A 13,798-nucleotide genomic window follows, 5' to 3' on the forward strand; every position below is an offset into this window, starting at 1 on the left:
CTACTCTGTCCCAGAAGCAATTGTTCTGAGCCTGTGCTCTGTCCAGGGTTTCACACGAATTCCCAGTCAAACACAGGTCATACTGAAGTCTGCAGTGTAATGATAGGTCAAGAATTATTACCTTTAAGCAATTTCAGATACTTGTGGAAGTGTCAGCATTGTGGCCAAGAACTCTGAGAACTAATTTACACTGCAGTTTTACAAATACAATAGTGAACACAAAGCACCTCTTTAATCCACCACAAAAAAAGAATGAAAGGTAGCACTGCGTTTGTAATTCCACAATAATTTGTTAATCTAACGAGGCCAAATGCTTTAAAAAAATTAAGCTCTCAAGTTTGTATTTAGTCTTTGAAACAAGAAGCTTGAGTTTATAGCAGCTAACTTTTTAATCAACTTTTTAACAATCAAGGCTACTAGATTCTGAAAAAATTACCTGGTGTTCATTTTAGTTGGTTAAATATGCAGTCATATTTAGCATAGTTAGCAGCTTCATTTTAATTATTACCATATTTCTAAAGCTTGGCTCAGATCTTTTCCATCATTAACTTTTATTACTCTATCTGTATCAAACAACAATAAATATGTAACCAAGAACCGCCCTCTTTTAACTATGTTCATGACATCATGAGTTTTTCACTGTTGAATTTGTGACTGTAGTAAAGAAACACAATGCACATGGTGTACCCCCAACAATCACTTGGAAATCATTCCTCGACTGGTGTAAGTAGGTAACTGTAAGCCAATGAAAAGAAATCTTTAAATTACTCATAAGAATTGTCATGGCTAATGACAGCATAAGTGCATTTTAATAGATTAACCCCACAGATAATGGTTGCTACGTTCTACTAATGAAGTGTCAATATTAATTTACAACATTAACTGCTTTATGAAGTGCTTTGTATGACCATCACATTGCCTGAATTACAACAGAAAGTAAATTAAAGTTTAGAGAATGTTTGATGAGTTCTGCTGTCAGTCAGCAGTTTATTGAAATGCCTCCTATTCCTAGTACTTGTTTTCTTGCCACAGAATGGTATATACTCTAATAAACTGTGATCTATTTTTTTTTTCAATAAATATCCCCATTGTAGGAAAAATTAAGCATTCTAGGAGAAAAGCCAATGAAGGGTGAAATGGTATCTGTCAGGAGGGTGTGACCATTAAAAGAAGTGGTTATCCTTTCTGCTAAAGAACGTTGAGATGATCCACAGTTGGCTTTGTAAGGTTTTGAAATCTACATCTGTGGAAACGGCTGTCCTTAAAGCCTGTCCATGTTACTCCAGAGCTTACTGCATAGTTTAGAGGAAATTATTTTAAACTTCATTCCTCTATATCGATTAATACTATGTGTTTTTTAATAAAATCAGTGTTTTATGTAGACAGATTTCTTGGAAGCAGGCTGAGTAGCTTGGGTTTATCAGATAAGTTAGAAGAATAACTGTCACAGTAAACTAGATGCCTCATTGAAAGCCAATGTCTCCTACCAGTTCCAGTCATTGTGGAAAAATAGGTCTGATTTAATGTTTTTTGCATTATGTGGATTTTTTGTATATGAATTTTTATCTGAAGTGTAATGAGGCAAATTTCTTTAGTCAAGCCAAAATTTGACCTATTGTAGATTATAAGGGAGTATTTGACCTATTAAGATTATAAGGGAAAGAATCGCTCGGGGGAGGAGGGCATGTGTCAGCAATGTGCCCTTGCCACTAAGAAAGCTAACAGTATTCTTGGCTGCAGTAGGCAAAGCATTACCAGCAGGTTAAGAAATGTGATCTTTCCCCTCTACTCCGCATTGGTGAGACCACACCTGGAGTCCTGTGTCCAGTTCTGGGCTCCCCGGTACAAAAGAGACCTGGACAGGGTCCAACATAGGGCTGTGAAGATGATGAAGGGACTGAAGCATCTCTCCTATGAGAAAAGGCTGAGAGAGCTGGGACCTTTTAGCCTAGAGAAGAGGAGGGGGATCTCAGGTATATCAATACCTGAAAGAAGATGGAGCCATCTTTTCAGTGGTGCCCTGTGCCAGGACAAGAGGCAGTGGGCACAAACTGGAACACAGGAGGTTCCATCTGAACACCAAGCAGCACTTATTGTGCATGCACATTCACATACAGTGGTGGACTTTTGAACATTATTAATTGCATAGATGATGGAATCTATATGCAGAGGCATAACACCCCTTAGGCACCTAATTTCCATTGATAAACTGTTCTCGGTGCATTTGAAAATCTTGTTTTTGTCTTCCATTCTCTGACATAATCACATTTAGTAAGAAAACAAAATGTAGTGCTGGACCTGAGTATTCCAGTATCATAATTGTTTAATCTATGGTTTTCTGCGTAGTTGTCAGCCTTTGACAGTAGACACAATTCTTATTTTAGATACAACATTCCTGAAATTTTAGGGTATGTTTTCAGAGGGATTTTTTGTCTTTGTGCTTTTTAGAAACCTGTCAGTGTTTGAGGAAAAATACTCTCTGATGTTGCAATGAGGGGCTTCACCTTTCAGGGTAATGTTTAACTTTAGGTGCAAATGTCCACAAACAGAAAGGTCTTTCTGTAAGAACACTGCAGATTTAAGCTACTGATCTCATCAAAGAAGTAACCACTGTATATTTTCATCATTCTTTTAATTCATTTCTGCACAGCTGCCCACATTTCTGGAGCATAAAGCTGGAAAGAACTATCTAAATCCTTAGGATCACAGTCCTGTGTGCTATCACAAGCAACTGTGTTTTGTTATGCTAGTCATAAATGTATTAAACTAGGCTCTAAATCTGTTTGGTTTTGTCCCCTAGGATATCACCATTCCTCTGCAAAGGCTTATATTCTGATGCATAATTTCCAGTCTTCAGCCTAGATGTACCTTTGACAGCTTTATTTTGGGCCCGTGACATCATCATCCTTAAGCTTATATGGCTTTTCTCTCTTCCAGTGGATTTACAGGGATCATTCGTAGTCCTTTCAAATTTCTCTAGGACAGAAGTGTCAGGCTGCTTTGTCCCGTGGGGGACTTCAACTTCCCAGACATATCCTGGAAGCACAACACAGCCCAGAGAAAGCAGTCTAGGAGGTTTCTGGAGAGCATGGAAGATAGCTTCCTGATGCAGCTGGTTAGAGAGCCTACCAGGGGAGGTGCCCCGCTAGACCTTCTGTTCACGAACAGTGACGGTCTGGTGGGAGATGTGGTGGTTGGGAGCTGTCTTGGGCAGAGTGACCACGAAATGGTTCAGTTCTCTACTCTTGGCGAAGTCAGGAAAGGGACCAGTAAAACCGCTGTCTTGGACTTCTGGAGGGCTGACTTTAAGCTGTTCAGGTCACTGGTTGGCAGAGTCCCTTGGGAGGAGGTTCTGAAGGGCAAAGGAGTCCAGGAAGGCTGGGCGCTCCTCAAGAAGGAAATCTTAACGGCTCAGGAGCGGTCTGTCCCCACGTGCCCAAAGACGAGCCGACGCGGAACTAGACCGGCCTGTCTGAGCAGAGAGTTGTGGCTCGAGCTTAGGAGAAAAAGGAGGGTTTATAATCTTTGGAAAAGAGGGCGGGCTACTCAGGAGGACTATAAGGATGTTGCGAGGCTGTGCAGGGACAAAATTAGAAAGGCCAAAGCTCATCTGGAGCTCAATCTGGCTACTGCCGTTAAAGATAACAAAAAATGTTTTTACAAATACATCAACGCAAAAAGGAGGACTAAGGAGAATCTCCATCCTTTACTGGATGCGGGGGGAAACTTAGTTACAAAAGATGAGGAAAAGGCTGAGGTGCTCAATGCTTTCTTTGCCTCAGTCTTTAGCGGCAAGACCGGTTGTTCTCTGGATACCTGGTACCCTGAGCTGGTGGAAGGGGATGGGGAGCAGGATGTGGCCCTCACTATCCACGAGGAAATGGTTGGCGACCTGCTACAACACTTGGATGTACGCAAGTCGATGGGGCCGGATGGGATCCACCCGAGGGTACTGAGCGAACTGGCGGAGGAGCTGGCCAAGCCGCTTTCCATTATTTATCGGCAGTCCTGGCTATCAGGGGAGGTTCCAGTTGACTGGCGGCTAGCAAACGTGACGCCCATCTACAAGAAGGGCCGGAGGGTAGACCCGGGGAACTATAGGCCTGTTAGTTTGACCTCGGTGCCAGGGAAGCTCATGGAGCAGATTATCTTGAGTGTCATCACGCGGCACTTGCAGGGCAAGCAGGCGATCAGGCCCAGTCAGCATGGGTTTATGAAAGGTAGGTCCTGCTTGACAAACCTGATCTCCTTCTATGACCAAGTGACGCGCTTGGTGGATGAGGGGAAGGCTGTGGATGTGGTCTACCTTGACTTCAGTAAGGCTTTTGACACCGTTTCCCACAACATTCTCCTCGAGAAACTGGCTGCTTGTGGCTTGGACTGGCGTACGCTTTGTTGGGTTAAAAACTGGCTGGATGGCCAGGCCCAAAGAGTTGTGGTGAATGGAGCCAAATCCAGTTGGAGGCCGGTTACTAGTGGAGTCCCCCAGGGCTCAGTGCTGGGGCCGGTCCTCTTTAATATCTTTATCGATGACCTGGATGAGGGTATCGAGTGCACCCTCAGTAAGTTTGCAGATGACACCAAGTTAGGTGCGTGTGTCAATCTGCTCGAGGGAAAGAAGGCTCTGCAGGAAGATCTGGATAGGCTGGACCGATGGGCTGAGGCCAACTGCATGAAGTTCAACAAGGCCAAGTGCCGGGTCCTGCACCTGGGACGCAACAACCCCAAGCAGCGCTACAGGCTGGGAGATGAGTGGCTGGAAAGCTGCCTGGCGGAGAAGGACCTGGGAGTACTGGTTGATAGTTGGCTGAATATGAGCCAGCAGTGTGCTCAGGTGGCCAAGAAGGCCAACAGCATCCTGGCTTGCATAAGAAGCAATGTGGCCAGCAGGTCTAAGGAGGTGATTGTCCCCCTGTACTCGGCTCTGGTGAGGCCGCACCTTGAGTACTGTGTTCAGTTTTGGGCCCCTCGCTACAAGAAGGACATGGAGGTGCTCGAGAGAGTCCAGAGAAGGGCAATGAAGCTGGTGAGGGGTCTGGAGAACAAGTCTTACGAGGAGTGGCTGAGGGAGCTGGGGTTGTTTAGCCTGGAGAAGAGGAGGCTCAGGGGAGACCTCATCGCTCCCTATAGGTACCTTAAAGGAGGCTGTAGTGAGGTGGGGGTTGGTCTATTCTCCCATGTGCCTGGTGACAGGACAAGGGGGAATGGGCTAAAGTTGCGCCAGGGGAGGTTTAGGTTGGATATTAGGAAGAACTTCTTTACCGAAAGGGTTGTTAGGCATTGGAATGGGCTGCCCAGGGAGGTGGTTGAGTCGCCATCCCTGGAGGTCTTTAAAAGATGTTTAGATGTAGCCCTTAGTGATATGGTTTAGTGGAGGACTTGTTAGTGTTAGGGCAGAGGTTGGACTAGATGATCTTGGAGGTCTCTTCCAACCTAGACGATTCTGTGATTCTGTGATTCTGTGATTCTGTCCCCTCTTAAAACAACACTTTTTGTTTCTGTATTGATTCAGAAAGTTCTCCTTGCCTGTCTAGTTTGAATTCATGTTTGCTGAATATGGGCAACAAATGCTTATAGTATTCTGCATGAAATTCCAGCAGTACTAGGGAAAATAATTAGCAATTACTGTTATATTCTAGCAGGTAATAAGTAGTATATCCCTATCACGATGCAAATGCTTTCACTGATAGAGCCTAAGATTACAGCTGCTCTCCACTTATGCCACAGCTCACCATTCATGGTTATCCTGCACATAAATATATGTAAATCCTTCCCTTTCTCCTTTTTTTCCTGGTATACATGTTTCTAGCTTAAAGCAGTAGTTCAACCTTTCTGTTCTTAAATGTTCTTACCTTTCATTTTGTTTAGTCCCTTCCTGTGTGATCTTCTAATCTCTTTGTTGACTATAGGCTACATCCACAGAAAGATATACTCAGATTTACTCTGATTTTTAACTGTGCTCTTTTTTCTCAGTAACTCACTAACTTTGATGGCACAGTCACTGCTGAAGTACCTCCCTTCATCACTAGAAAGTTCAATTGACATCTTCAGTTCTGGTCCTGCATGTGTCCCAAGATATGTTACTGAGAATTGAGGTTGATGTCAATTTAATTTTCAGACTGAGTTTAACAGTGTCTTTCTATCAGCTCCTTTCTTCCCATCTTTCCTTTGCTTGCTTTCTTTTACAGCAGTTGTACTTTCCGTCTGGAGTTTTAAGTTCTCCCTTAACACTTCCAAGATCTAACTTCTTTGTTGATCTACTCCTTTTTCTTATTCATCTGTAATACTCTGCTTATTTTAATAGTACTTTATGACAAGGTTATTAATTCAGTTAGGTTTGCAGTTCTCCCTTACAAGTTTTTTTCCCCTTGTTTAATATGGAAATTCCAAACTGGCATTGCAGTAAAGAGATTACATTCTTCCTGCAAATACTTAACATCATGCTCTTCATTTGATTTTTCAGTGTTCCCTAGGAACAATTTTCTTTTCATAAATGCTTGTCAGTGGCTGAACATTCCTCATTTTCTTAGAAATACTGATCAACAGTCTACCTATTTTCCTTCCCTTGTCAATTTTATATCCTTCTCCCTTGGAAAAAAAAAAAATCTCTGAAATTCCACTGGAAGAATCACTGGAAATAATACCACTTCCTTGAATGTTTTCCCCAAACTGACAATCTAGACCTGTTCCAGTATGAAACCAACAGAATCATTGTTTTACAGCATAGCTTACAGCGAATAGTTCTTCAGGCTTCCTCAGATTCATTCATTCACATCTCATATCCTTACTTTTGGCAAACATTACATCCTTCCGTTCTCTGGATACACTTTGATGACAAAATATAATGGCTTTGATGGCATATTAAATATTTCTTAGTAAGATGTTTCCCAGGTTTTTAGACCTGACCTCTCCTGAATTTGATAAGAATACCAGGGTTTTTACTTCCTGCTTGTCTTCTGTCCTCAGGTCATGGCATTCCATTTAATCTTGCAGTTCTTCGTATATTATCTTCATGTCTCCTTGGACTCTACTCTCTGAGACTACAGCTACACTAGTAATCTAAAGAGAACCATGGTAATTGGGCCTTACTTTTTCTCACAGCTAATAATCAGAGTCCATGACCTACTTTTATCCCAACCTAAGAAGCACTGTCTCAAATAATGCCTGGGCACCATTTGAAACTTACCTGAAGTCAGGATATTGCATGTGAGCACCTTGTTTGGTGATACGAGAGAATTTAACTTGATGGGCATGGACTGTACCATGCCACTTGGCCTCAGTCAGAAAGTAATCCTTGGTCCATGTCATTTTTTAATATAAACAAACCTGGTTGTCCTCATCACCCTTTTCCCCTGGTGCTAGTTTCCTTTCTGTTCTTCTTTTCCAGGCATTTTCTGCCTTCATCTCGTTCTTCACTACAGCAAATCTGTTTGTCAAATAAGTCTTTCTGTACGAACAGGTCTCTTTTGTTTTCTCTTCATGATAATTACTGTCTACATTTTGGGGCATCTTGTGCATACTTGAGCAGCCCAATCACTTAGCCAACTTCTTGATTCCATCCTTAGATTTTTTCCCCTTATATTCTATTTTTTAATATTCATTCTTTCATTCAGGGCCCCATTCAAAGACAAAATGCATTCTAGTTGTCTGGACTTGACACTTTCCTAACCATTATTGTCTTCTCTTTCTGGACACTAATTATAAGCGGGAAAACTGCCATCCCAAATAGCTTGTTTGTGGTCTATTTCACTGCTGACCATTTGGTCACTGATCAATGGTCACTGCTGACCATTTTATCTAACTCTACTTCTGTGCTATGGGTGAATTAATTGTACATCAGTAGTGATTAAAGACAGAAAGGTTCCAGCACAGGCTTAGCTAAGAGCTGAGATGGAAATGTTAAACCCATATGTAATTTCATTTCAGAGTATTTTTTACCAAAATTTAAAGTCATGGGAAATTTTCACTTTCCCAACATAAATCTCAGATAACTGAAATTCTACATTAAGTTTGATATTAATCCCATGAAACTGCATAATAAAAATTCTTACATCTGACCTTCTAAGCACAACTGTCATTTCGAAGAATTGGAGAAGTTTTACATTCTCAGCTATAACTGTTTCAAACTCTACCATCCATCAACAAGGAGCATGATTCCACATTCTATATTCTTTCTCACTCTATGTTCTACACTCTGACTTGGGTGCATCAGAAATTATTTCACTTAAGATACTGGGAGTATCAGTACAAGTTTGGTGAGTAAATTTTACTTTGAGAACATAATTTAATCTTTTAAGTTTGTTTTCTAACACCACTATAATCATGCCTTATCAACTAGTATTCAGACAAGAAGATAGATTTTTATAGAATATAAAGTAGGCACACAGAAACATCTGTACTCTCCCAAGCAATGCAAAATGATTCACAGTGAAATGCTAGAAGCTATTTTCTGTGATGTAGGGGTCTGCAGATAATCTAAATGTCTGAGTACCCATTACAGTCAGTGGAGATCTATGTGTTTAATCAGATGTTTAGTCACAGGCATTTAGTACATGGTTTTGAGATTTCTTTTGTTACTGAGGTAGTGATATCTATGATACATGATCTATATAAGAACCTATAAAAGGTTCTTGCCATCTTGGAGAGGGAGGTGAAGACCAAACACAATACTCCAAGATATCAGATGAGTTAAGATGTCCAATTCATAAATTAAATCCTTTCTGTATCCTCATACTGTTTTATCTTCAAGTTTAAGTCTCTCTTGTCTGTATTTAGATCAGCATACACAAGTATTCTCGTTTCTATTTGTACAACATGACTGTGATATGGTCCCAGTCCAGCTAGAAGAGAACATCCAGGATATTTGCTAAACTAAGAGATACATAAATGAAGAGACTCAAACAGAAGTCCCCAAAGCTACCCGTGGATTTGTATTTATTTATTTTAGTTTTTTGATGAGATTAAATAGACTTGGGCATCTGGTATCATTTGTTATTCAATGGATTGTCTTTTCTGATCTTCAGTTGCTAACTGAAGCGTGAAAATCTCTTGTAAGATCTATGTCATATCTCTAACCTCCATGCAGATATTCTTGATATCCTAAAGAGTTGAAAATAGAATTGGACGGCTGTATTTCAACAACTGATTCCACATACATGTACTTCTCGGATGTCTTCTTGTACTACAGGAAAAGGAGACTCACTATTTTTTCTCTTTCTCTATATTTGTAATTATTTTCTGTGCCTTTATCTTATCTCTTCTTATCTCCTCTTCAAAGCAAACAATGGCAGTCTCTTCACTCTCTATCAGATTGGAATATTTTCCGTGGCTCTGACCTGTCTATCTGATTCTTCTCGGTTTCCACTATATGCTCTTTGAACTTTACCACAGGAACTGAATAATAGCTGTTTGCTTCTATTATTTTTGTTCCTGTTGAGAAGATACCATTGTTTGTATTATTATAATACATTTGGACACTGTTCTCCATTCTCTTCCTTCAATACATTACTGCTTTGCTTTATTGCTCTCCTCTACACATTGACTACAGTTCTGAAATGCTCACAACTATGTGCATATTCCTGTCTGCCCCCAAATTCTTACCATTACAACGAAGCACATCTCATTTAAACTTAACATCTGAACATTGTAGGCCTGAAGTCTACACTGCAACTCAAAATGGTTCTAGAATAGGAAACTGTATATCTGGAGGATATAATGCCATTGTATAAGCATTGCATCATGAGCTTAGGAAATGGAAAGCATGTTATTGCAGGAAGCCACACAATAAAGCACTCTGAGGTTATGCATGTTTTAATGCAACAGAAGAGGCCATTTTAAGGAGCTGAAGTGTGTGTGATGAGAATCTGCTTGGTTGTTATTACAGAGGAATTCTGGATAGGATAGAGGATTACAAGGGCTTAGTGAACAGGAAGGTAAAGAGAATTTCAGCAATATAGCACCAAAGCAAGGCTTAGCAAAATGCTAGCTATGAGGAAGAAGAAATTAAGGTAACACTGGGATAGTGTGAAACAGATAATAATAACAGATAAAGGGATAAAAGTAAAGACAAGAAGAGGTAAACACTGGAAAATTTCTTTAATTTAAGCACCATTGTAGTAATGAAAAATCAAAACAGATGCCACGTAGAGGAGGAAAGATGATGAAAGGTGAGGGAACAGAAAGGCAAATGGTGGGGCACTCAGCAGAGAAGTGGCTGCTGAGACCATCAAACAAGAACAGCCAAAGAAGCAGCTTCAAAATGGAGCCAAATCCTCACACAGAGTAACATAACTCCATCATTGTCAACCAATTAATTCCTACACATACAGTAACACTTAGTGTTGTATTTCTCTAAGAAACCTGTCCATTCTCATTAAATTATGTAGTAATTGGTATGTTGAGATGATGATTTTCTTAATACCAAAAAATATAATTCCGAAACTCATTCTTGCCAACTAAATAAATATTTAGATTTTTTGTTTAACTTGATTAAACTTGTTTTCAAGGAGCTTAAAAAGTTAACTTCTGGAAGTTTTCCTTCTGTTACTAAATAACATCTGAACTAAATAACATCAGAACAACAGGATGTTCTCTTTTCTGAGATCCAGCTTCTATTGAAAGATGAACTTTAACAGATTTTTGCAGTTTATATCTCATCTTAGTGTTAAATGAGGGTTGGTTTCATTTGAGTGATCAGCATAATGAATAACGACATTGTTGGTAGAGAATCGGATAACATCATACACAAACATAAAACAAAATGCTGCATCTTCACTGAACCCTTAATGTAAATGAGTTTTAACTTACTTGACAATCAATTGCAACCACTTATTATCCAGAAAGAGGCATTTTTTTCGAAGATGTGGTGGACTGATTTTCAGACCATCAGCCCCCACAACAGAAGATGGGTAGAGAACATATTGTATGCCCAGTGTAAGAATCTGACCACATTATTTGATGCTTAAAAATGGAATTAAGATGTGGTATCACTGTAGCCCCTGGGACATCACCAAATGTGTAAGCAAAGACAACAAGGAGTAACATGCTTATTTCCATTCTCATGCTTTCTTGCTATATGGTGGAGATAATGAAAAAACAACATGATTTTACTAAATAAAATGTAATTATATTGGAAATAGATTTTAACCAAGAATTTTATTTGTCAACAGTAGAATTGTGCGGTTTAATCAGCAAAATACTCAGGTGCACAGGTAATCCTAAACCACTGCAATAATCTGCTGCACATATGCAAAGCCTCTTCAACCTTAAAAGGCATTTTTTTCTGAAATCTGTGTGACCCTTGGCCTGTCCTAGAATTTAAAATCACAACTACTACAATGATGTTTCTAATTTTGAAAAAAAATTTACCCTGTGAAGGAAACAAAGCCCACTGCTCATTAAGGCTGTATTTATAAAGGTGATCAGAAAGTGAAAAGCCTTTGATGTCAGTACCAATAACCTGAGTGACATGTCCCCTTCCTTTTTAACTTTTCAGAGCCTCAAGCCTAGCAGGTGCTGTTCATCATTCAATAATGAAATTTATAACTTGGTCCGCATATAGATTAAAGTTCAGTCCCGACCTGACAGCCATATCTGCTATCACTTTCGTGGCTTCATATATTTCATTATCATTTGTAGTCATATCATACAAAAGGTACTGACTTTTTTTTTCTTCCTTGCAGCATCAGCACTTTCATAAAATGGAAAAAAAAAAAAACAACTCCTCCTCAGATGAGACATAGGTAAACCTGATTATTTCTTTAACTATCATGTGCAAGCTTAATTCACGGAACCTTCCTTGTGGCCTTCATGCAGCTAGTACCTCAAGGGGTGCATCTTCTGGAGTGTTGGTTATCTAATGTTAGAAGAAAGCTAGTAGTGAGTGCTTCTTATGCTATATAAGGCAAGTTAGTCAGTCCCTTTGTGCTTCTATTCCCTATAGATTATGTGAAGACAGATTTTTTTTCTCTTCCTGAGCAGAGCTGTGCCTTGAAAATGCTCTGGAATGATCTCGTAGAAATGCATGTGATATTTTGTAGAAATTTGTGTTGTACAGTACCAATCAGTTAAAATTCTTGAATTGATGGATCAGCTCTGATGCTGAGTGAAGCCAACCTGTCAGACTCCTTGACTTTGAGTGATTATTGAACAGCTCAAAGAGCAAAAAGAAAAAACAAATTGTTCAGAATGGTGGAAAAATGAACTCCCAAAACAACTGGAAAAGATTTAAACATTATTCCTTGGCGTATTTGTGAGCAACAGAAACAACCAAAAAGAAAAACAAAAAGAAAAACAGCAAAAAGAAAAACAAAAAGAAAAAGAAAAAAGAAAAAAAGTGAGACAGTAGTTCTGTAACTGATAACTCTCATATCCAAAGCTTTATTTAATTGAAATGCAGAAGGCTGTGTTAAACCATAGTGTGCACATTTGAGGAACGTGCTATTCTGTAGAAAATTAGCATATGTGACAGCTAAATATTTGAAAAGAAAGAATAAAAATTAAATTAAAAAAAAAAAAAAGAAAGAAGTTGTTTCTATGTTAATGAACTCAGCGTGTAAATCTGGAAAACAAATTGAGTCTCTGAGAAGTGGCCAGATGTGGAGATGAGGAAAAGCTTCACAGAAAACACAGTGGTGGAGAGAATCATTTTGGGGAAAGCAATTAGGATTTTGTAAGCAGAGGTGGCATCCTGTGTATGTGAATGTCTGTGGAGACAGCATGTGCTCTAACAGTATGAATATGTTGGAGGGTTGAAACAATGAGAGAGCTGAAGCAAAAAAGTTTACAGAACTTTGAGCTGGAGTTCTCAAAAAAAGATGGTTCACTGAACCACTCATGTCACGATGCTCTGGTACGACATGATATCTCAGAGGGGCTGGCCATAACGGAACATTAGAACCTGGACAAAAATGATGAAGAAAAACTGCCACTGGTTCAAGAGCAGTTACTGGAACAACATTATAATTTTGCTGCAGGAAATCCCTGAATTGTCATTAAGAAAGTAAATGTGTCTTAACTTTTTTGCAGATGCACTGAACAAGTTGTACCAGTAACACTTTTGTTTGTGCTAAAAGAGACAGTAGATGATCAAGCTTCCAGTGGTGAGCTTAGAAGGAAATAGTGAATGGAAAGTATAGATAGTGGAAACTGGAAAAAAAAAAAGGGGGGGGGATGGAAAAACTGCTATTTTAGAAAGACATTAAGCACTTCAACATGTCACCTTGTAGGAGAGAGAGAATAAAGTCAAGGTTTGCAGGATTCTTTGTAAGAATCTCTTGGCAGAATACAAAACTGAATTTAGAGAGCCCAACCTACCACAATTCAAAAATAAATTTCTTTGCCTAGGGACAACACAAAATGAAGGAACTGGGAGGCTTAATACTTTGAAAGGAAAGTATGAATAAAAGCTTCAATAGAATTGCAACATTTTCATGTTAGTGTAGAAAAAAGGCAGACCATTTGCCCAGGAATATACTCAAAAGAACTAAATAAATATGTAAAAAGGAAACATTTTCCACTACCTACAAGGAGAGAAATTCTGGAGGAGATGGCTTATGCCAAATATTTTTCTACTCTTGATGCCTCAGCAGGCTTCTGGCAGCTGTTCTTAGACAAACAGAGTGTATGTTTATGCACCTCCAACACCTCCTTTGGGAGACACAGTTTCCTCCAATTGCCATTGGGTTGTGGTTAGCACCATAGGTGTTTCGCCAGAAAATACAACCATTTTTGTCTGATGAGGGACATGCTAAGACCTAAACAGATGACACTGATCTGGGAAACACAGTAGAAGAGTAAG

The sequence above is a fragment of the Cygnus atratus genome, chromosome 3, assembly GCF_013377495.2.
Source record: "Cygnus atratus isolate AKBS03 ecotype Queensland, Australia chromosome 3, CAtr_DNAZoo_HiC_assembly, whole genome shotgun sequence".
In the NCBI taxonomy this organism is placed as follows: Eukaryota; Metazoa; Chordata; class Aves; order Anseriformes; family Anatidae; genus Cygnus; species Cygnus atratus.